Raw genomic sequence first — 21,672 nt, forward strand, 5'->3', positions numbered from 1 at the left:
GGTCAAAAGGTACAAACTTCCAGTTCTAATATAAGTAAGTCCTGGGCGTGTAAGGCACAGCCGGGTGACTATAGTTAACAATACTGTATTGCATATTTAAAGTTGCTAAGGGACTAGATCTTAAAAGTTCTCATCGCAAGAAAAAAATTCGGTAACTATGTGTGGAGAATGATGTTAACTAGACCTATTGTGGGGATCACTTTGCAATATATACAAACCTCGAATCATTATGTTGCACACCTGAAACTAATATAATGTTATATGTCAGTTATATCTCAATAAAATAAAGCACGAAATTCATTCCTTAGAGCCTTTGACATCTCCTCATTGGCACACAGAGAAAGGTGCCATCTATCCTAGGGATTATATGCTTTTTTTTTTACCTCTTGGCAACATGCTAGGGTAGCAGGAGAAGCAATTTTCTTCCTCCAAATGTTTTAGCTGATCTTAAGTAAGTTCCTGAGCTGTTCCCTACGAAGTGGAGCATTTGTCAGCAGGAGAGAGGAAGGAAGGAAGGAAGGCACCCACTTTGATTCATGACAGCCCAGAGCAATTTCTGACAGCTCAGAGAGGGCAGGTACAGAAGACAAACGGGGCAGGATGGAGATCTCCATGAAACTCAGAGATGTTCTTACTGAAGAGCAATTCTGGCGTGTGAGGTGCGTCCGGGTCTGCTCCCAGTGCCGGCCCCACAGCCCCGGTTTGCCTGAGCATTGCGTGAGTGGCGTTGCAAGATTTCTGAATGAAAACGCTGCATTTGAATTGGCTTTACCTTTTGATGTGACTGTAGACATGTCAGCTTTGAAGGCAGAATCCCAAAGCTGCAAACATTATAAATTCTTCCTCCCGCCAGCCCAGCCAGTCTGGCACCCCAGCTTTGCCCCAGCAGCTGCCAGGATCTGTCAAGTGACCAGGAACCTCGCATCTCTGAGACTCAGCTTCCTCACCCCGAGAACGAGGGTCCTAAAGTCCACTTCCTGTGTGTAGAGTACTCTGGCATGCCTCCCCCAGTGTCGGGGCCCCAGGCTTGCAGGGGCTGCTGAAGCAGGACGGGCCACTTTCTGGCCTTGCCTGCAAGGTTTGCACAGCACAAATGCCTGCACCGTCCCCCGAGTCCACCGGGGTCAGCTGGGCCTGCACCGCCAAGGGGAGCCGTGTGACCTTGGGCGACTCTTGCCCTCTGAGCCTCCTTCCTTATCTATAAAGTGGAGATGGCAATGGCAGCCTCTTTAATTTGACAGGAGTCATGAATCCCCCCCGCATGGTGCCTGGAACACAGGGGGCCTCAGCAGCGTCCGCCCCCTTCTCTTTCACCTGGTTGCTGAGGCCTTGGGGTGGCTAATGGGGCTTCCCTTAACCCCCTGGGGTCCAGGTGGCTCTTGTCACTGCCTACTTTGTGGCAGAATGAGCCCCTCTCCAAGCCCTCTGGGAGGGAGCAGAGGGGCAGTGGGAGGCAAGGCAGGTGTGGGGTCCACAGCCCTTTTCCCAGAAATGGGATGTGAACTGCCGTGAACATGAGCTCCGGGGCAGGCACAGCAGCCCCACCGTGTCCAGAGGCCCCAGCTTCCCCTCCTTCAGGGCAGATGGGGTTGGGTATGGGCAGGGCCGTGGTTTGGTGGGAAAGGTGCTCATTCTCTCTTCTTGGAAGACCCTCGAACTCCAGGAGCTGCTGGCAGTTTCAGGCAGCCTCCTGGTGATGGCTGGCACCCTCCGCATTAGGGTTCTCAAACTCAGCAGAAAGCTTCCGGGGACCCCCGTCCTCTCTCGTCTTCCCTTCCCCACTTGGGCCGGTTCCAGCTCCGGGCTGAGCTCCCAGTCAGCACACAGACGTACCTCTGTGAGTCCTCAGGGGCCTCTCTCCTCTCTTTGCCTGCCCACTACTCTGTCCTACGCCTTCACATCAAGCTCCCAAGACACGTTGGAGTCACCTGGGAGTTTATTAAATTGTGGTCCCTGGAGCCCACCTCAGAGACTTTGATTTGGTTGGCCTAGGGTGTGGCCTAGGCACTGGGATTTTTTAAAACACTGCCTAACACAAAGTTTTAGATGTTGATCCACTTTTTTTTTTGGTGAGGAAGACTGGCCCTGAGATAATATCTATTCTCAATCTTCCTATTTTTGCTTGAGGAAGTTTGTCCCTGAGCTAACATCTGTGCCAGTCTTCCTCTATTTTATATGTGGGATGCTGGCACAGCATGGCTTGATGAGTGGTGTCCATGCCCAGGATTCAAACCTATAACACCGGGCTGCAAAGCAGAGCATGCGAACTTAACCACTATGCCACCAAGCCGGCCCCTGACCCTCATCTTTATGCCAGTGCCGTCCATGCACACACCTGGACTCACAGGTGAGCCCCCCCCCACCCCTCCCACTGGCTCCAGGTTCTGTCTGCTCTGCATGTTGCTGCTGCTTTGCAGGCTGTGCCAAGGAGCTGACTCTCCCACTTTCTCTGACTTGTGGCTGCTCGGGGCAGGGTCTGGATTCAGACCCCAACCAGGCCTGCCTGAGCCCCTGAAAAGCAGGCAAAAGGGGTGGTGATGAGGGAATCCAGGTACCTGGTGTTGAGGGGCAGAGGGGCACAGGAGAGGAGCCTGGTGGCAAGGGCTGTGACGAGCAGAAGCCATGAGGTCTGGGGGCCAGGCAGAGGAGGCTGGGTTCTCAGCCTGGTGTCTGTGGGCAGAATTCAGGGCATCCATGATCTCTGGTGGGGGAAAAATGACCCTGCCCTTCGCACTAACTTCTGGCTGAAATTTAGCATTTCCCTTCATTATGAACCAATGGAAATCACTGCTACTTTTATGTGACAGGAGAGTTGTTGCAGATAATGGCACAATATTGGTTTTGCTCATCGCTGCTTCAAAATTACGGCTCTGTGTGGACCCACCAGCTCATCTTGTTGTTGATTTGTTAAGAAGCACCCGTGTTTCTTCATCACAAATCTATTATTTAATATTTTACTGACAACATTTTGCTGCAGTCAATTTCCTTTGTAATCCTGTGTATCTCATTTCGTGCATTGAAAACACTCCTGAAAAGGGCTCCAGAGCCCGCACAGGCCTCTAGAGGGGTCCCTGGCACAGAAAAGGTTAAGAACTGTAGGGCAAAAGATAGAGCAGGGGTGTTCAGAGACCAGGAGATGGGAGCCATGACTGTGGGGCCTGGAGGCGATCTCCCCAGGCCCCTCAGTGGCTGCCCGGGAGTCATAAGAATAGCCCATTCTACTGGGAGACGCCTGTCTGTGCTGGGCCTGGTTGTCAGCTTTGCCTGGGTCCCCTGAGCCAGCTGGATTCTGATAGGAACTTCCCAGGCCTGGGAGGGGCCCCCCAACCCCATCATGTGACACAAAGGGAATGGAGGCCCAGACTCATGACCCATAGGATGGACCCCCGGCTGGGGCTGCCCCTCTGCTCTTTTCACTCCGAGAGGCTGTGGTCTCCACCAGGAGCCTCGGCCTTTCCCTGACCATCTAAAAGCTTCTCAGAATCCTACTCTGAGAGCAAAACCTTCACAGCTTCTCCCTGAGGAGGACCAACCGGGAAGCCTCTGATTTCACGCCAGTGTGAAAAGCGGCCCCTCCCACACCCTTGCCACACGTCACCGCTCCAGGGCTCCGAGTCTGCGGCAGAGGGCAGGGGTCAGTGACCGCGGGATGGCAGTGAAGCATGACAGCCCCCCTGCCCAACAAGTCCCCAAGGACAGGCGGGGCAAGGAATCCCCAGATGGGTTTTGTAGTTTTATTTATGGGCTTTAATTAATACCAGCACATCCTTTAAAGATGAAATTGCACTGAAAGGCTTATACGAAAAATAGTCCTCTGCCCCATCCCACCCTCTGCCCGGTTCCACTTCCTGGAAGCAACCCGTTTCAACCCTTGAGGGGTTGCTCTGCTGTTTATCTCCACGTTTATAAATAAAAGGCTTACGCTGTGGAATCTTGTTTAGAAGGATGTGGAAAGAGGCTTTTCCTGTTGTTGGTTAAGGCCCCACAGCAGAAGTCAAGAGGCTTAAGGGTCCCCACATTTCAGAAAGAACGTCACAGAGCTGCTGGAAGGCCCTCTAAGGCCACCTCAGAGGAGCCCAAACTGACCCTTGCCCCCACCCCCAGCCTGCCCCAGCGTTTGTGGGGAGTGAGCTGGCGCTCTTCCTCCCACGGGGCCGGAGGCTGGGCCAGTCCCCCCCTGACTTCTTCATAGGGATACTGCCTCACTACTTGTTGGGGGACCCCAGGTATCAGTTTCCCCAGAGGGGAGCCAGGTGGAGAAGAGGGCTGGTGGGGGACGCACATACGTCAGCGTCCACTTAGCCTCCTGGTTTGGCGCAGTACCCCCATGATCCCCTCTGCCCGATGCCCCCAGTTCAGAGCCCCTTGATTTACCCATTTCAGAGAAGGCCCTCCAGTGTGCTCTGAGGGGGAGACAACTGTGCAGAGTGGGCACGATGCCCAGGGCTCTAGGCAGTGTCCTTGCTGGCCTCCATCTTCCCTTCAGCTCCTCTGGGGTTCCTGGTGCCGCGTCCGGCAAAGCCTCGGACTGTGGGTGCACAGGGTTGTTCCCAATGTAGTTTAGGTCGTGGCTTTCTTGGGGCAACTGAGTCAGTCTCTACTCATCCACTTGCTTCTAGGTTCCAGATTTTTGTCGTTGTTTCCTCCGTTGTTCTCCTCATCTTCAGGGGTTTATGCCTTTTAGATGTCCATTTGCTGTGATTTTAGTGGAAGTTTTGGAGAGAGAGCAAATCAATACTTGTGTTCCACCTGCCACCTTCATGTGGAAGTCCCCAGCGCCGTTTTTGCTCTGAGGTCGAGTCGGGGGCTGTGTGTTATACGTTCTCCCCTTCTCTGCAGGCTGAGAGGGCGGATGGGGCAGGAGCGGACAGAAGGCCCAGGGCTGCTGGGCTGAGGCGCTGCCAGCCTTTGTTAGGATGTCTGCTTTCTCTCCAAAAATGGTTAATTAACTCATCAGTAGGCTGGGTTTTTCTTATTTCTCTTCTAGCTCACTGTTTCACTTGCAGGGGGAGAGAACACCCATGAGGAAGTTTTCATTGGCTATTGAATCCACACCTTGGAAGTCTCTCTATAAACATCTTTGTGCATCAACTTTGTCCTTCTCGAGCCTTGTTTTCCCAAAGGGCCTGAAGTGGGATTCTGGGGTGAGGGTTCTGCTCGGGGGTCTGGAGACCTGCTCGGGGGGCTGGCCTCCCCCTGCACAGCACGCTCCTTCCACACGGCACAGCCAACCTGCCTGCGGCCGCACATGGGACTGCACTAAATGGAGAAGCCCAGATTAGAACAACTGCCTTAATTTGGGGATTTGAAGTAAAGACGTTATTTGATTTTGCAGGACCTGGAGCCTAAAAACCTAAAAGTTTTTTAAGCACCTTTGACTGACTCCCCACCCCCACCCCCTTCCTCAAATCCCAGGTCTGATCAAAAAGCACAAGCAGAGCTTCAGAGAGACCCATCTCCCCAGCAGCCAGGCCCTGACCTGGGGTTTCCTTGTGTTCCACTTTCTGATCTTTAGATTTGTTGTGCGGAAGTGACGTTTCCCCGTGAGAAGGAATCCAGGCCTGGGCGTCCCGAGTGTTCTGTTTCCAACCTCATGGAAGGAGGCAGGGATGCGTTTCTCGCCATCACAGGTGTTGCTGCTCCCCCACCCCCTTCTGGTTAGTGCCACCAGAGAGGCTAGACTCCAGGGAGCCTGGATGGGGCTCGGGCACCTCTGAGCCCCACAACAGGAGCAGGGCCCCCTCCTGAGTCCTGCTCCTGCTGAGGACACACAAACAGAAGTCTGCAGGGCTGGGGGCAGGGCTGGGCTTTGAAGAGGAAACTGGCATCAAGAGACACGAAGCCGGCCTCGGAGCCAGGCCCCAGGCACCCAGAGAAGGGTGGAGGGGCTCATCTGAGCACATATGTGCCTCACAGAGGGCCACAGCAGCAGGAGCAGGTGCCATCGACGGGCAGCCCCCTCCCCATCCTTCTGCCTCCCCCTCTGTGTGGGTCTCAGCCTCAGGCGTCCTGTGCTCAGAGCTGGCTCCTGCCTGGACCATCCTCCAGTGCTGGGTTTGGTGGGGTGAGGCCCAGGAGTCTCCCTTGAGCCTTCCTGCCTGTGCCCCCGAAGCTTTGCAAGGGGAGGGACCATGGCTGGCACCCTGTAGGCCCTCCCCCACCCTGCCAGCCACTAGGTCCTGACCCCTGCCTGCCTGCATAGAGCCCAGGAGCAGGGGCACGGTTGGCCGGCTCATGAGGGCTCACCCAGACGATCTCTTGTCACTTTTGATTTGGAATTCCTGGGACTTCAAATCCAAGAACACTGAAATATCAGGGTGGGAAGGGCTCAGCCAGACCTGGGGGTGGGGTGGGCAGAGGAGGGAAGGGAAAGGCAGCCAAAGGTGCCATTTCAGGCCAAGCCCCAGCTCCGTCTGATGCTGCTGCGGGCTCTGGAGTGTAAACCACCCTTCAGAGCTGATCAGCTTCTAGGCCAGGGACTGAGCGGTCTTCCACTGGCTGTTCTTGGCCTTGGGCTTCCCCAGAGGTCCGTAAACACCAAGCTTTTCCAGCTCACTGCAGGGCCCCGGGTGCCAGCCCTTAGAACGGGGTGGGTGAACGGGAGCCGCAGGCCCCGGGCAGAGCACCAAAGATGCATGCTGCATTGAGCGAGTAATTGGAATGAAATTCTCCCAAAGACAACTGGTGCTCAGTGAGGCACTGCATCCCGGAGTGGGAAGGAAGGTCAGAGATCAGAGGTCATTATAGATGGATTCCCAGCTTCTGCTCCACCCTCTCTGCGGAGAGGGAGAGTCCCATCCCCCACTGAAAGTTTAACATTCCGGATTTGTCATCCTCTCTCAAGTCCACCAGAGTGTCCTGTCCTCCAGCCTGTGTGGTCAAGCTGACCCACAAGCTGCCAGGAGAGCCTTTGGCCAACATCTTCTCAGATGACTGCTGTGATCAGCCCCCTGCCTGTCCACTCCAGTGGACTTACAGGAAAGAGAAGATCCGGCATGCAGAATTTCTAGTGCATCCAGCCGCAGCTCCCTTTCTCCATGCTCACGGGTTTTAGAATTGACCGGCAATAGACGTAAAGGCCTAAGGCTTCTAGAATTTTCCTTTCCTGCTTGCTATGTGGTGGGACATTTGCCACCCGCCCCCCCCATCTCCCTTGGTGCCTCCCTTGCCCCTGAGGGCTCTGGGAGCAAGGACCGCATCTGCTGTGTTCACCACTGCGTCCCAAGTTCTCTCCCTGTGCCCAGCGAACGGGAGGAGGTGATAAGTGACTGTGCATTGAGCAGAACAGATGTCACAGGGAGGTTTTTGCAGAAGAAAGTGTGAAGAATGAGCTTTGTCTTAGCCTGGACTCCCTGGGAAATAGAGGCTGAGGCCAAAGCTTAGATGCTAACACTTTCTGAAGGAGTGAATCCCAGGGAAGCGGGAGTGAGGCGGGCAACGACAGAGGGAAGGCACACAGGAGGGCTTGGCTGAGCTGGCCACAGCCCTGTCATAAGCACAGTGATTGCTCAGCCACGTAAGACGTGTTCAGCTGCCAAGAAGTCTGTCTCGGAGGAGGAAGGGAGAGGAAGTGACCCACAAACTCTCAACTCCTAGTTGCCGTGTTTCCTGGGTGGCCTCGCCAGGGGCCTCTCCACCAATGCGCCTGTGTATGATGTCTCCTGGGGACCAGCAGGCACCAGAAGAGCTGGAGCCCAAGGCTGTGGTGGCACATCTTTGGCTCGGGCCGCCAGCCAGTTGGCAGAAGCCAGTGACACTCCCCATGGGCTGCCCTGCAGCCCGCTGCTCCACAGTCTGGCCCAGCAAGCCCAGAAGCGTGCATAGGCGCCAAGTGGGTCTGCAGCTGCTTGCTTCTCAGTAGGGACAAGCTCCAGGACAGGAAGACAAGTCATACAGCATGAGGGTGGGGTTGGGGATGGGGGTGCCGCAGGGTTGGGTAGCTGGGCGAGTGGGGTGCCAGGCAGACATGGCTGCATCCAGCTCAGCAAACCCCCTCCAAAGAAGACCCAAACCTTCCCCGTGCCTCAAGGATGTGGTAGTGCCACGTAGCCCTCCACGAGGAAGGGTCACCTGTAACACCAGGCAGACAACAATGACTGAGCAAGTCCAGGTAGGTGCATGAACTGGGAGCTCAGCAGCTGCAGGAGAAAAGCCACCCTCCCATCAGAGCTGGGTGCTGGCCCACACCCATGCAGGTTCTGTGACCCCTGGTTCCCGTGGGGAGGTGTTGGGAGGCAGCAGGGGAGGACCTGAGACTGCAGAAGAGGGGGTGATAGACCAGTGGGGGAGAGGCGAGTGGCTGAGCGGGGGACAGTGTTAAGGAGTTGGAGCATACTGCCCAGAACCTTCCATGGCCCAGAAGGCAAGAGTGGGCATGATGGAGCCAAGACATATGCAGCTTGAGAGTGTGGTTCTCACAGTTTCGGCTGCCCTGACTCAACGTGGTTTCCAGAGTGAGCATCACTGTGTGGTGGGTTAAAGACGGCCTCAAGTCTTCTGACCCTCCTCCCTCTGAGAGGCGAGATCTGTGTCCCCTCCCCTTGAATTTGGGCAGGCTTTGCAACTGCTTTAACCTGTAGATGTGGTGGATGTCATGTCGTATCAAACTCTGGGCTCAGGCCTTCAGAGACTGGAAGCTCCCACTTCTTGTCTCTTGGAACGCGCTGTGTGGGGACACCCAGCTGCCGTGCAAGAAGTCTGATGCTTAGAAAAGCCACATGCACCTGCTTTGCTCAACAGGCCCAGCAGAGACCGGCCGTCCAGCCCTCCCTGCCAGGTGCCAAGTGCAAGAGGGAAGCTGCCTGGGACCTTGCCATCTGTCAGCTGGATAGCACTGAGTGACCTCAGGTCGTGCGTTGTGCACAGAAGAACAGCCCAGCAGAGCCCTGCCCCAATTTCTGACCCGCAAAATTGTGAGATGTAACAAAGGGGCTGTTGGCTGAAGCCTCTAGGCTTTGGGCAGCTTGTTCTGCAGGAGCCCACAACCAGAACTGGAGCTCCGTCTTGGCCCACTTGGGCCCCGGCTCTGCTTCTTGGCTGTTCCCTTAGCTGTGCCTTCCTCCACACCCGGCATCATCTTAGGCTCAGACTAAAATGACCACACTTACTAGTGAATGACCCAAGCCTAAGTGGGCAAGAGTCACTTCTCACAGTGACATCCCCGAGGAAGAAGGATTTCCTCTTCTTAGGAAGGCCCCGAGTATTCGTCTCTTAAGATAGGGTTGAATGCCTACTCCTAAACCAACTGCTGGCAAGGAAAATGGCATTATTACCACAATTGGTTTACATCTGCTCTGTCTAATAGGGTAGCGTCTAACCACATACAACTATTTAAATTAAAATTTAAATCAAATGAAATTAAAAATTCAATCCCTCAGCTGCACCAGTCACATTTTAAGGGCAGGTTACAAAACCCGGCTCATGCAGCAACTATACAGACCAAGCCAGGCCTCAGGGGACATGAGTGGGGACTTTCATGGACTTTCTGGCTCCCGTTGAGGAGAGAACTGCAGGTGACATAGGCAGTACATGGATGGGCTGTCTGCTCCACTACCTGCGTTGCCTGGCCAGGCCCCCAGATGACCAGCAGGCTCCCACAGGGCCCCTCCCAAGTGCTTCTAACATTCTGTCTGGAGATCTGCTCTGGCACTAGGTGCCGGTCAGATGGCCATTAGGGAGCCCCACGAGCCTCTGAGATGGACTCACCCTAACCCTGCCACAGCATTGAGGATGTCTGCTCAGCCTTCAAAACCAGCTCACATGTCCCTCCCCAGGTGACTCTGTCACTCCCTCTCTGTCATAGACCTTACCTCATTGTGCTGTCCTTCTCTAACCCTGTAGGAGGTGAGGCCCTCGAGGGGGGGTCGTGCTTCAGTCATTGCTGCAAACTTAGTGACCAGCAGAGGACCTGGAGGCCACTGAACAAGTCCACGTGGATGGAAGTGGTGTCCCACCCCGGTGGCTCAGCCATTCCTACACTGTGGCCCATGGAACTGGAACTAAAGATGTTCCTTGCTCAACAACAAAAAAACAAATAACCTGATCAAAAAGTGGGCAGAGAATCCCAACAGACATTTTTCCAAAGAAGATATTCAAATGGGCAACAGACACATGAAACAATGTTCAACATCACTATTATGGAAATGTGAACCAAAACTACACTGAGGTATTACCTTATGCAGATCAGAATGGCTGTAGTTAACAAGATAAAAAATAAATGTTGGAGAGGATGTGGGGCAGCCACTATGGAAAACAGTATGGAGATTCCTCAAAAAATTAAAAATAGAAACACCATATGATCTAGCTGTTCCACCACTGGGTATTTGTCCAAAGAACTTGAAATCAATGATTCAAAGAGATTTATGCACCCCTATGTTCATTGCAGCATTATTCAGAATAGCCGAGGTGGGGAAGCAACCCAGGCGCCCTTCTACGGATGAATGGATGCAAAAGATGTAGTATGTATTTACAATGCAAAACTCCTCAGCCATAAAAATAGACAAAATCATCCCATTTGCAACAACATGGATGGACCTTGAGGGTATGATGTTAAGTGAAATAAGCCAGACAGAGAAAGCCAAACACCATATAATCTCACTCCTATGTGGAAGACAAACACACACATGGACAAAGAGAACAGATTAGCGGTTACCAAGGGAAGGGGGTCAGGGGATGGGTGAAAGGGGTAAAGGGGCACATATGTATGGTGATGGATAAAAACTAGACTACTGGTGATGAGCAGGATGCAGTCTGTACAAAAACAATAAATAATAATGTGCACCAGAAATTACATAATGTTATAAACCATTATGATCTTAATAAAATTACTTGGAAAAAAATAAAAGCTGTTCCCTGAGCAAAGGTGGATGATACACCTTTGTTTTCTTTCAGATAGCTAGCCATTGTGCCAGCACCATTTATTGAATACAGCTTCTACTTCCCACTATGAAGAAATACCCCCTGGGGTATATATTCTTCTTTTTTTAAAGATTGGCACCTGAGCTAACATCTGTTGCCAATCTTTTTTTCTTCTTCTTCTTCTCCCCAAAGCGCCCCAGTACCTAGTTGTATATTCTAGTTGCAGGTCCTTCTGGTTGTGCTATGCAGGATGCCGCCTCAGCATGACCTGATGAACAGTGCCATGTCCACGCCCAGGATCCAAACCAGAGAAACCCCGGGCAGCTGAAACAGAGCATACGAACTTAACCGCTGAGGCACGGGGCCAGCCCCAGCCTGGGTTATATATTCTATTCTCATGTGTGCTGCAATGTATTTCTGGCTTCTCATTACTTATTCCACCAATCCATTTATCCATGCCTATGCCAATACCCTATTGATTTGATCACAGGGGCTCTAGAATATGTTCTTGCTATGAAGTCTTACCTCACTATTCTTATTTATTTCTTGGCTGTTCTTGGGAATTTATTCTTCCAGATAAACTTTAAGATTATTTTATTAAATCTCCCTTCCTCCAAAGAAAAAAATTGCAATTTGGGATTCTTGGAATCGCTTTAAATGGAAGATATTGATTTTAGGAGAATTGACCTTCGTTTTTTTAGTTTCCCATCATCGTTATGCCTTTCCATTTGGTCAGATCTTACTTTCTGTGCTTCATTAAGACAAAGATATAATTTCATTAGACAAAGATACAGTTTGTATAAAGTGTAAATTGTGTAGCCTTCTTAAGAAATTTATTTATAAAGGTTCTTGTTGCTAGAGTAGACAAAAGCCATCCATTTGGGCGTGTTTAGGTTCATTGAGCAAACTTTCCAAATTCACCTATTCCAGAATTTTTTTTTTACCAGAGTCTCTTTGGTAGTCCAGTTATGGGAGAAACAGATGGCTTTATTTCTTGTTATCAGATGTTTATACCAGTTAATTCATTTTCTCTGTTTGAACCTCCTAAACAACATTAAGTAATAGTGATGACAATTGCTGTCGATTTTGGTACACCAAAATTCTTGTTTTAAGGTTGACCTATTATTGTGTCATTAATACTTGATCACACCCTGTCTGAAATCAACTTCCAAAATATTTAAACTGAAGTCTTATCCCTTTTAAAGAACAAACAATTCAAAGGGGAGACGGAAGTCGATCTTTGCCTTGTGTGGTTTCAGCCTAGCGCTCTGTAGAGTTGGGCTAGTGTGTTGGGGCCCAGAGGAGTGCATATTCGCAAGGAGGGTCCTGGAGTCCTGGTAACAGTGTCAAATGCATCCTGGAGTCCCACACTGGAGGGACTGACTGCCGTCGGCCTTCGGGCATCTCTGTGACCCCAGCCCTGGGTACAGCGGGCCTTTGGACCCTGTCCCTCACCCCTTGCCCAGGGGCGATCCTCCTCACTCCCTGCCCCTTTCAAGCGGGTGCTAATTGGCAGGCCTGGACTCCATGGCACCCAGTGCCTGGGGATCCCTGCTCAGGACCTGCAGCCCTTAAAGCTCCCCTAGGCCACCACAGGCAGTGTCCCCCTGCCCTCAGGGCTCAGAAAGCACCCATCGTGCAGAGGTGGTGCTAGTGCACGGAGCAATCTGGAGAGTCCTTGAGGGCACCTGGTGAGTGAGTACCATCTGCTGGGACCCAGGAGCCCTGCTCCAGTCCACCCTTGGACCTTCCCACCCGAATTCAGAAAGCAGCCCTGGGGGCAGCACATGGACCACTGCAGGGGCCTCCTTGCAACCACAGGGTGCTGCAGAGTCCCCACCCTGGCCAGAAGCCCTGCATCTCAGTGACCTGGGGCCTCAGAATCTGCAGCTGTGGGGAAACAAGTGGGTCAGGAGCCTTGGAGCAATGACAATTTCATTAGAGGCTTTGCTGCCTGAACCACTGCAGAAAAAATCTCCCTCACCCCCACCACCATTCCCTCCTCTCTGGGAACGTACCGGGAGCATCTGACTCTATCTCCAGTCATAACATTCAAACCTTCGTAGCATTGATTCCCTTCCAGAAAAATCTCTACATTTAATGCAGTAGAAACAAACTCAAACGTAGTTTGCATAACCCAAGAAATTGATTGTAAAATGTCATTACAGGAAGAAATACATGCAAACAGTGGAGAAGTTTTTGGCAAAAACAAAAACAAGAAACAAGACCCAACAATATGCTGCCTCCAGGAAACGCATCTCAGCTCCAACAACAAACACAGGCTCAGAGTGAAAGGAAGCAAGATGACAGTTCAAGCTAATGGCAAACAAAACAAAGCAGGTGTTGCCACACTTATATCAGACAAAGTAGACTTCAAGATAAAAAAGGCAATGAGAGATAAAGAGGGGCAGTATATAATGATAAAAGGGACACTCCACCAAGAGGACGTAACACTTATAAATATATATGCACCCAACACATGAGCACCAAAGTACATAAAGTACCCAAAGGGAGAAATTAACTGCAACACAATATAGGAGGGGACCTCAATACCCCCTGACATCCAGAGCATATTCAGAGAGTCCTTCATATAGAGGAAGTGAGAGACCTGATCAAAGGGAGTGGAAGGAGTGACATCACAAAGCCAAAAAAATATGTATAGAAGGACAATGGGGGGCAGAGTCTTCTTAGGAAATGAGTCTGTCTTACTGTACTAGAAAAGCACCTTATATAAGCCAACACATGACAACTCCTAATCAAAATATCTCAGGTTTTTCCAACTTTTGTTCATCATAAATATATTAAACTTAGATGTAGAAGAAATAGTTCTGTCTGTGTTCATCTTGTTTATTAATTGAGTTACTCAGATTTTAAACCACATATTTTATAAAGTAATTTTCAATCTATAAATGTTTCTTTTTTTCTGTTCCACGTTTTGTGAAACAACCTAGTGTCTTTATCATCCCTGGAGTCCCGTTGAGTCATCCAACAGGTTTCTTGAACAACTTGTTTCTTGAGAACAACAAAACCAAAAAGCATTGAGAATTCCAGTTCCCTACTTACCATCAAAAAGGTCTCAAAGAAGTAAGTTTTCAGATGGCACACTTATCGTAGGCGGTGATGGGGACCTGCGTGACCATTCTGTGCAGGTGTGAGACCGGTGTAACTCAAGAGAATACACAAGCACTGTCTACCAATGGGTGGGAAAAGCAAATGACCCTGGGGCTTGTGACGCAGACACACAGATTAGCTTACGGACAAAGGATCTAAAAGGGTTGCTAAGGTTAAAAAAAAGGAGGGGAATTTGACAGATTAAAACAAATGTAAGAGTCAGAGTCATGTTAACAGAATGAAATGGGTGACTCAAACCAACTTTTGGAGACAATCAGGGAAATTTGATTCCCGACTGGATATTAGATGTTTTTAAGAAATGACAGTTTGGGGGCCGGCCTGGTGGCGCAGCAGTTAAGTGTGCACATTCTGCTTTGGAGGCCTGGGGTTTGCCGGTTCGGATCCCAGGTGCAGATGTGGCACCACATGGCAGGCCATGCTGTGGCAGATGTCCCACGTATAAAAAAGTGGAAGAAGATGGGCAGGGACATTGGCTCAGGGCCAGTCTTCCTCGGGGGGAAAAAAGAGGAGGATTGGCAGATGTTAGCTCAGGACTAATCTTCCTCAAAAAAAAAAAAAAAGGAATAGTTTATTTTAAAGATGAGATAATAGTGTGGTGTTTATGTTAAAAGAGTCTTTTTCTTACAGATACATAATGTCTAGAATTTACTTTAAAATAATCCAGCACTAGAAGTTGGGGAGGACACAGGGAGGAAGTGTGTGTGTATGTATGTTTGTGTTGGGGGGAGAGTAAAGAGGAAACAAGATTGGCCATCGTTGACATTGGTCAAGCAGGATGACGAGCACATGGGGGATGATTCTACTATTATCTCTACTTCTATTTCCATATTTAAAAATAAAACAAAAAGGTGTTTGCAAAAGTTTGTTTTTCAAACTGAGTTAATTTAGAGACTATCCCATAACATGAGAGGCTTTTAAGGACGAGATTAACACTTCCTCTTCTCCAAAAGAGTCTTTGAAAGTGAACAACTCAATGCTGGTGTCTGTTAAAAACTTGACCAAGGTCACGTATCTACTAAATGGTAGACATGGGGTTTGGTCTTGCACAGCTTCACTCCAGAGGTCTCTCCCTTGACAACTATGTGACACTGAGTCACAGCCAGTCATCTCAGAACCTCAGAGCAGTTTATATCACAGCCCTCTCATCTGTCTTGATTTGGATCAGGATGTACAGTTGGCTGGCTCATCGGGCAGCAGTGAGCACTCATGCTGAAAAGTGGATTCCCTGGAGTTCTTCCCTGAACGTCAGAACAATGTGTTATGAACTTGCGTTAATTCCAAAGGAGACTAAAGAAAAACAGAATATAAATAATAATGAGTGGCAACATCATTAGTCATGGAGGGAATTCCAATAAAAACTACAATGAGATACCACTTCACACCCATTAATTTGAAAGAAAAAAGGAAAATGACAGATGTTAGCAAGGACATGAAGCAGTTGGAGCCTCGTGTGTTGCTGGGTGGAAATGAAAAATGGTGCAGCCACTGAGAAAAACAGTTTGGTGGTTCATGAAAAAGTTAAACATAGGAATATTATTCAGTCTTAAAAAGGGAGGAAATTCTGACTCATGCTACAATGTGGATGAATCTTCAGGACATTATGCTAAGTGAAATAAGCCAGACACAAAAAGGCTAATACTGTACGATTCCATTCATATGAGGTATCTAGAGAAGTCAAATTCATAGAAACAGAAAGTAGAATGGTGGTTGCTAAGGGCTGGAAGGAGGAGAAGTAGGGAGTTGTTTTTTTTGTTTGTTTTTTTTTTTAAAGATTTTTTTTTTATTTTTTCCTTTTTCTCCCCAAAGCCCCCTGGTACATAGTTGTATATTCTTTGTTGTGGGTCCTTCTAGTTGTGGCATGTGGGATGCTGCCTCAGCGTGGTTTGACGAGCAGTGTCATGTCCGCGCCCAGGATTCGAACCAACGAAACACTGGGCCGCCTGCAGAGGAGCGCGCGAACTCAACCGCTCAGCCACGGGGCCCGCCCCGGGAGTTGTTTTTTAAATAGATATAGAGTCTCAGTTTTGCAAGATGAAAAATTTCTTAAAATTGTTGAACAACAACGTGAGTATATTTAATGCAACTAAACAGTACACTTAGAAATTGTTAGGATGGTAAATTTCATATTATTTTTTTAACCACAATTTAAAGAAAAATTAAACACAGAACTACCATATGATCTAGCACTCTCACTCTGGTTATACACCCCCCAAAAAATTAGAAGCAGGAACTCCAACAGATATCTGTACACTGACATTCATAGCAGCATGATTTACAATAACCAAAAGGTATCAACAACCCAAGTGTCCATCAACAGATGAATGGATAAACAAAATGTGGTATACAAACATAATGGAATATTATTCAGCCATAAAAAGAAATGAAATTTTGATACATGCTACAACATGGTAGACTTTGAAACATCATGCTTAGTGAACTAAACTAGGCAGAAGGACAAATATTATGTGATTCCAGTTATATGAGGTACCTAGAATAGGTACATTCATAAAGACAGAAAACAGAATAGAGGTTACCAGATGCTGAGGGCAAGGGAATGCTATTGTTTAATGGGTACAGAGTTTATGTTGGGGATGATGAAAAATTTGGAGTATAGATAATGGTGATGGCAACACAACATTGTAAGCGTACTTATAGCCACTATATTGTACACTTACAAATGGTTAAAATGATGAATATTATGTCATGAGCATTTTAACACAATTTTTAATAAGTTAATTAAAAAATGATGAGTGGGGAATGATGTCAGCATCATGGTGGAGTGAGTTCTTCCCCTAGACTCTCACCCCTAAGATACAATGAAAAGGACATTCATAAACCAACAGAGGCCATGCACACAAGGCAAAAGACGTCTGAGAGACCTACGCAGCCATATGTCTGAAGGTGGAGATGCTGGACCCTCCGGAAGGAAGTGGAAGAAGGTAAGGGAATCTTCTCTCCCTCCCTGGGAGCAATCCAGGACATGAGGCTGCACGTGGCTCTGAGAAAAGAGGGGGGCAGGGTGGCTCTCCATGGGAACACCTTCGTGCTCCCTCACAGCCCATGGGAAAGCCCACACAGAGGAGGTTAAGCTATTGTGGGGGTGTGTTCATCAAGCCAGCACCGCAGGAGAGCAGATAGCAAGGGCAGAGCAAGTACGCCCCCAGGGTCACACACATGAAAGAAAGTGCCCCTCCCCCCACCCAGTGCTCCAGCTCAGCCAACTGACCAGAGCACCCATGCATATGTTAGAAAAGCAGCAGCTGTGAGCTAGCAAGCCAGCAATGACAGATGGTTCCTGTCAGCATAGATTGCAAAGGACAGGCACAAACACCAGGCATTGTGGCAGGCTCAGAATACACAGCTCCTGACTGCCCCCACACCCAGTGGCAGCAGGTGGAAGCTGCAACAAGATGCTATCACTGTGGAGGCACAAATCCACACCATCAAAGCATATGAAGAAATATATTAAATCTCCAGACCAGAAGGAAAATGATGAGCACCCAGAAACCAATCCTGAAGGCAGAGAAATTTACAATCTAAATGACAGAGAATTCAAAATAGCTATCATCAAAAAACTCAACAAGTTACAAGAAAATTCAGATAGGTCAATGAAATCAGGAACAAAATTAAGCAACAGAGGGAATTCTTCACAATAGAGATGGAAACTATAAATAAAAACCAATCAGAAATGTTGGAGATGAAAAACACAGTGGATGAGATAAAGAAATACCTGGACTCCCCAAAAAGAGAGCTGGTATTATGGAGGACAGGATTAGCAATCTGAAGGACAGAAATATAGAAATGCTTCTATAGGAAGAGGAGAGAAAACTAAGAAAGAAATGAAGAAATTCTCTGAGGAATATCTGTCTCAATTAGAAAATGCAACATAAGGATTATAAGTATTCCAGAAGAGGAAGAGGGAAGAATGAAGCAGAGAGCTTATTCAAAGAAATAATAGCTGAGAACTTCCCAAACCTGAGGAAGTAAAAGTAAAAGAAGCTAATAGAACGCCTAATTACATCAATGTAAAAAGGCCTTCTCCAAGGCATATAGTAGTAAAACTGTCTAAAGCAAATGACAAAGAAAAAATATTAAGGGCAGTAAGGCAGAAGAAAATAACTCACAAAGGAACCCCGATTAGGCTTTCAGTGGATTTCTCAGTAGAAACCTTAGGAGAGAGTGGAATGATACATTCAAAATTCTGAAAGACAAAAACTTTGATCCACGAATCCTCTATCCAGTGAAAATATCCTTTAGATATGATGGAGAAATAAAAACTTTCCCAGATAAACAAAAGCTAAGGGAGTTCATTGCACAAGACTCCACCTAAAAGAAATGATCAATAAGGCCCTCATACCTGAAAAGAAAAAAAATAAAATGTTTACAAAGCCTTGGGCAAGGAGATAAATAAGCAGAGAAAATCAGAATATTGCAGCTATCAGAACAGGTTAAAAAGGTTAGCAAACACTTAATTTTTAACACTAAAGATAAAGGGAAGGAAAACATCAAAAATAACTATAATCTTGCCATTTTAACCGCAAACTCACAACATAAAATGGAATAAGTTGACAGCAATAAGTTAGAAGGGGAAAAGGAAAGGGACGCAATTGGCTTAGACGAAGGGAAAAGAGACTACCAAAAAATGAACTAATACAAATCTTGTGGTAGCCACTAAACAAATAATCAGAACAGAGACACAAATGATAAATAAAGAGAAAGCTGAGAAAACCAACAGAAAGAACTACCAAACTGAATTGGGAATCCAAAATACATGGGACAAGAGACAAGAGATATACAGAACACCTGGAAAACAAGTGATAAAATGGTAGCATTAATCTGTCATATATCAGTAATCACCCTAAATGTAAATGGAATAAATCCTCCAATCAAAAGACACAGAGTGGTAGGATGGATTAAAAAACAAGACCCAACAATATGCTGCCTCCAGGAAACACATCTCAGCTCTAAAGACAAACACAGGCTCAGAGTGAAGGGATGGAAGATGATACTCCAAGCTAATGGCAAACAAAAGAAAGCAGGTGTTGCCATACTTATATCAGACAATGTAGAGTTCAAGATAAAAAAGACAATGAGAGACAAAGAAGGGCAGTAAATAATGATGAAAGGGACACTCCACCAAGAGGACATAACAGTTATAAACACATATGCACCCAGCACAGGAGCACCAAAGTACATACAGGAACTATTACCAAACCCATAAGGAGATATTAGCAACAACACAATAATAGTAGGGGACCTTAATGCTCCACTTACATCAATGGATAGATCACCCAGACAGAAAGTCAACAAGGAAATAGTGGAATTAAACAAAAAACTAGAACAGATGGACTTAACACAAATATATAGAATACTCCATCCGAAAACAGCAGAATACACATTCTTCTCAAGTACACGTGGAACATTCTAAAAGATAGACCATACGATGGGAAACAAGGCAAGCCTCAATAAATTTAAGAAGGTTGAAATCATATCAAGCATCTTTTCCGACTATAATGTTATGAAGCTAGAAATGAACTGCAAGAAAAAATCTGGGAAAGTGATAAATATATGGAGATTAAACAACATGCTACTGAACAACCAATGGATCAATGATGAAATTAAAGGAAAAATAAAAAAAATATCTGGAGACAAGTGAAAATGAAAATACACCATACCAACTCATATGGGATGCCACAGAAGTGGTCCTAAGGTGGAAATTCACAGCAATACAGGCTCACCTTAACAAACAAGAAAAATCTCAAATAAGAAATCCTAAACCACACCTAACAGAATTAGAAAAAGAAGAACAAACAAAGCCCAAAGTCAGTAGAAGGAGGGAAATAATAAAAATTGGAGCAGAAATAAATGAAATTGAAATCAAAACAAGAGTAGAAAGGACTGACAACACCATGAGTTGGTTTTTTGAGAAGATAAACAAAATTGACAAGCCCTTAGCTAGACTCACTAAGAAAAAAAGAGGAAGGCTCAAATAAATAAAATTAGAAATGAAAGAGGAGAAATTACAATGGATACCACAGAAATACAAAGTATTATAAGGGAATACTATGAAAGACTATATGCCAACCAAATGGAAAATCTGGAAGAAATGGATAAATTCTTAGACTTTTGCAACCTCCCAAAACTGAGTCAAGAAGAAATAGAGAATCTGAGTTAACCAGTCAGAAGTAAAGAGATTGAAACAGTAATCAAAAACCTCCCCAAAAATAAAAGTCCAGGACCAGATGGCTTCTCTGGCGAATTCTACCAACATTCAAAGAAGATTTAATATTTATCCTTCTCAAGCTATTCCAAAACATTAGGGAAGATGAACACTTCCTAACATGTTCTATGAGGCCAACATCACCCTGATACCAAAGCCTGACAAGGACAACACAAAAAAAGAAAACTACAGGCCAATATTGCTGATGAATGTAGACGCAAAAATCCTCAACAAAATATTGGCAAACCAAATACAGCAATACATCAGAAGGATCATACACCATGATCAAGTGGGATTTATACCAGGGACACAGGGATGGTTCAACATCCACAAGTCAGTCAATGTGATACACCACATTAACAAAATGAGGAACAAAAACCATAGATGCACAGAAAGCATTTGACAAGAGCCAACATCCACTTATGATAAAAATTCTCAATAAAATGTGTATATAAGAAGAGTATCTCAGCATAAAAAAGGCTATATATGACAAACCCACAGCCAACGTCATGCTCAACTGAGAAAAACTGAAAGCCATCCCTCTGAGGACAGGAACAAGACAAGGGTGCCCACTCTTGCTGCTCTTATTCAGCATAGTACTGGAGGTTTTGGCCAGAGCAATTAGGCAAGGAAAGAAATAAAAGGAATCCAATTGGAAAGGAAGAAATGAAACTCTTGCTGTTGGCAGATGACACAATTCTGTATATAGAAAACCTAAAGAATCCATCAGAAAACTATTAGAAATAATCAACAACTACAGCAGCATGGCAGGGTACAAAATCAGCTTACAAAAATCAGTTGCATTTCCATACCCTAATAACAAACTAACAGAAAGAGGACTCAAGAATACAATCTCATTTACAATCACAACAAAAAGAATAACATATCTAGGAATAAATTTAACCAAGGAGGTGAAAGACCTATACAATGAAAACTATAAGGCGTTATTGAGATAAATCAATGATGACATAAAGAAATGGAAAGATACGCCATGCACATGGATTGTAAGAATAAATAGAGTTCAAATGTCCATACTACCTAAAGCAGTCTACAGATTCAATGCAATCCCAATCAGAATCCCAATGACATTCTTCACGGAAATAGAACAAAGTATCCTGAAATTCATATGCAGCAACAAAAGACCCCAAACAACTAAAGCAATCCTGAGAAAAAGAACAAAGCTGGAGGCATCACAATCTCTGACTTCAAAAGATACTACAAAGCTACAGTAATCAAAACAGCATGGTACGGGTACAAAAGAGACACACAGATCAATGGAACAGAATCAAAAGCCCAGAAATATAAACACACATCTATGGACAGCTAATCTTCAACAAAGGAGCTAAGAACACACAATGGAGAAAGGAAAGTCTCTTCAGTAAATGGTGTTGGGAAAACTGGACAGCCACATTCAAAAGAACAAAAGTAGGGGCCAGCCCCGTGGCCGAGTGGTTAAGTTTGCA

The sequence above is a fragment of the Equus caballus genome, chromosome 1 (genome assembly GCF_041296265.1).
Source record: "Equus caballus isolate H_3958 breed thoroughbred chromosome 1, TB-T2T, whole genome shotgun sequence".
NCBI lineage: Eukaryota > Metazoa > Chordata > Mammalia > Perissodactyla > Equidae > Equus > Equus caballus.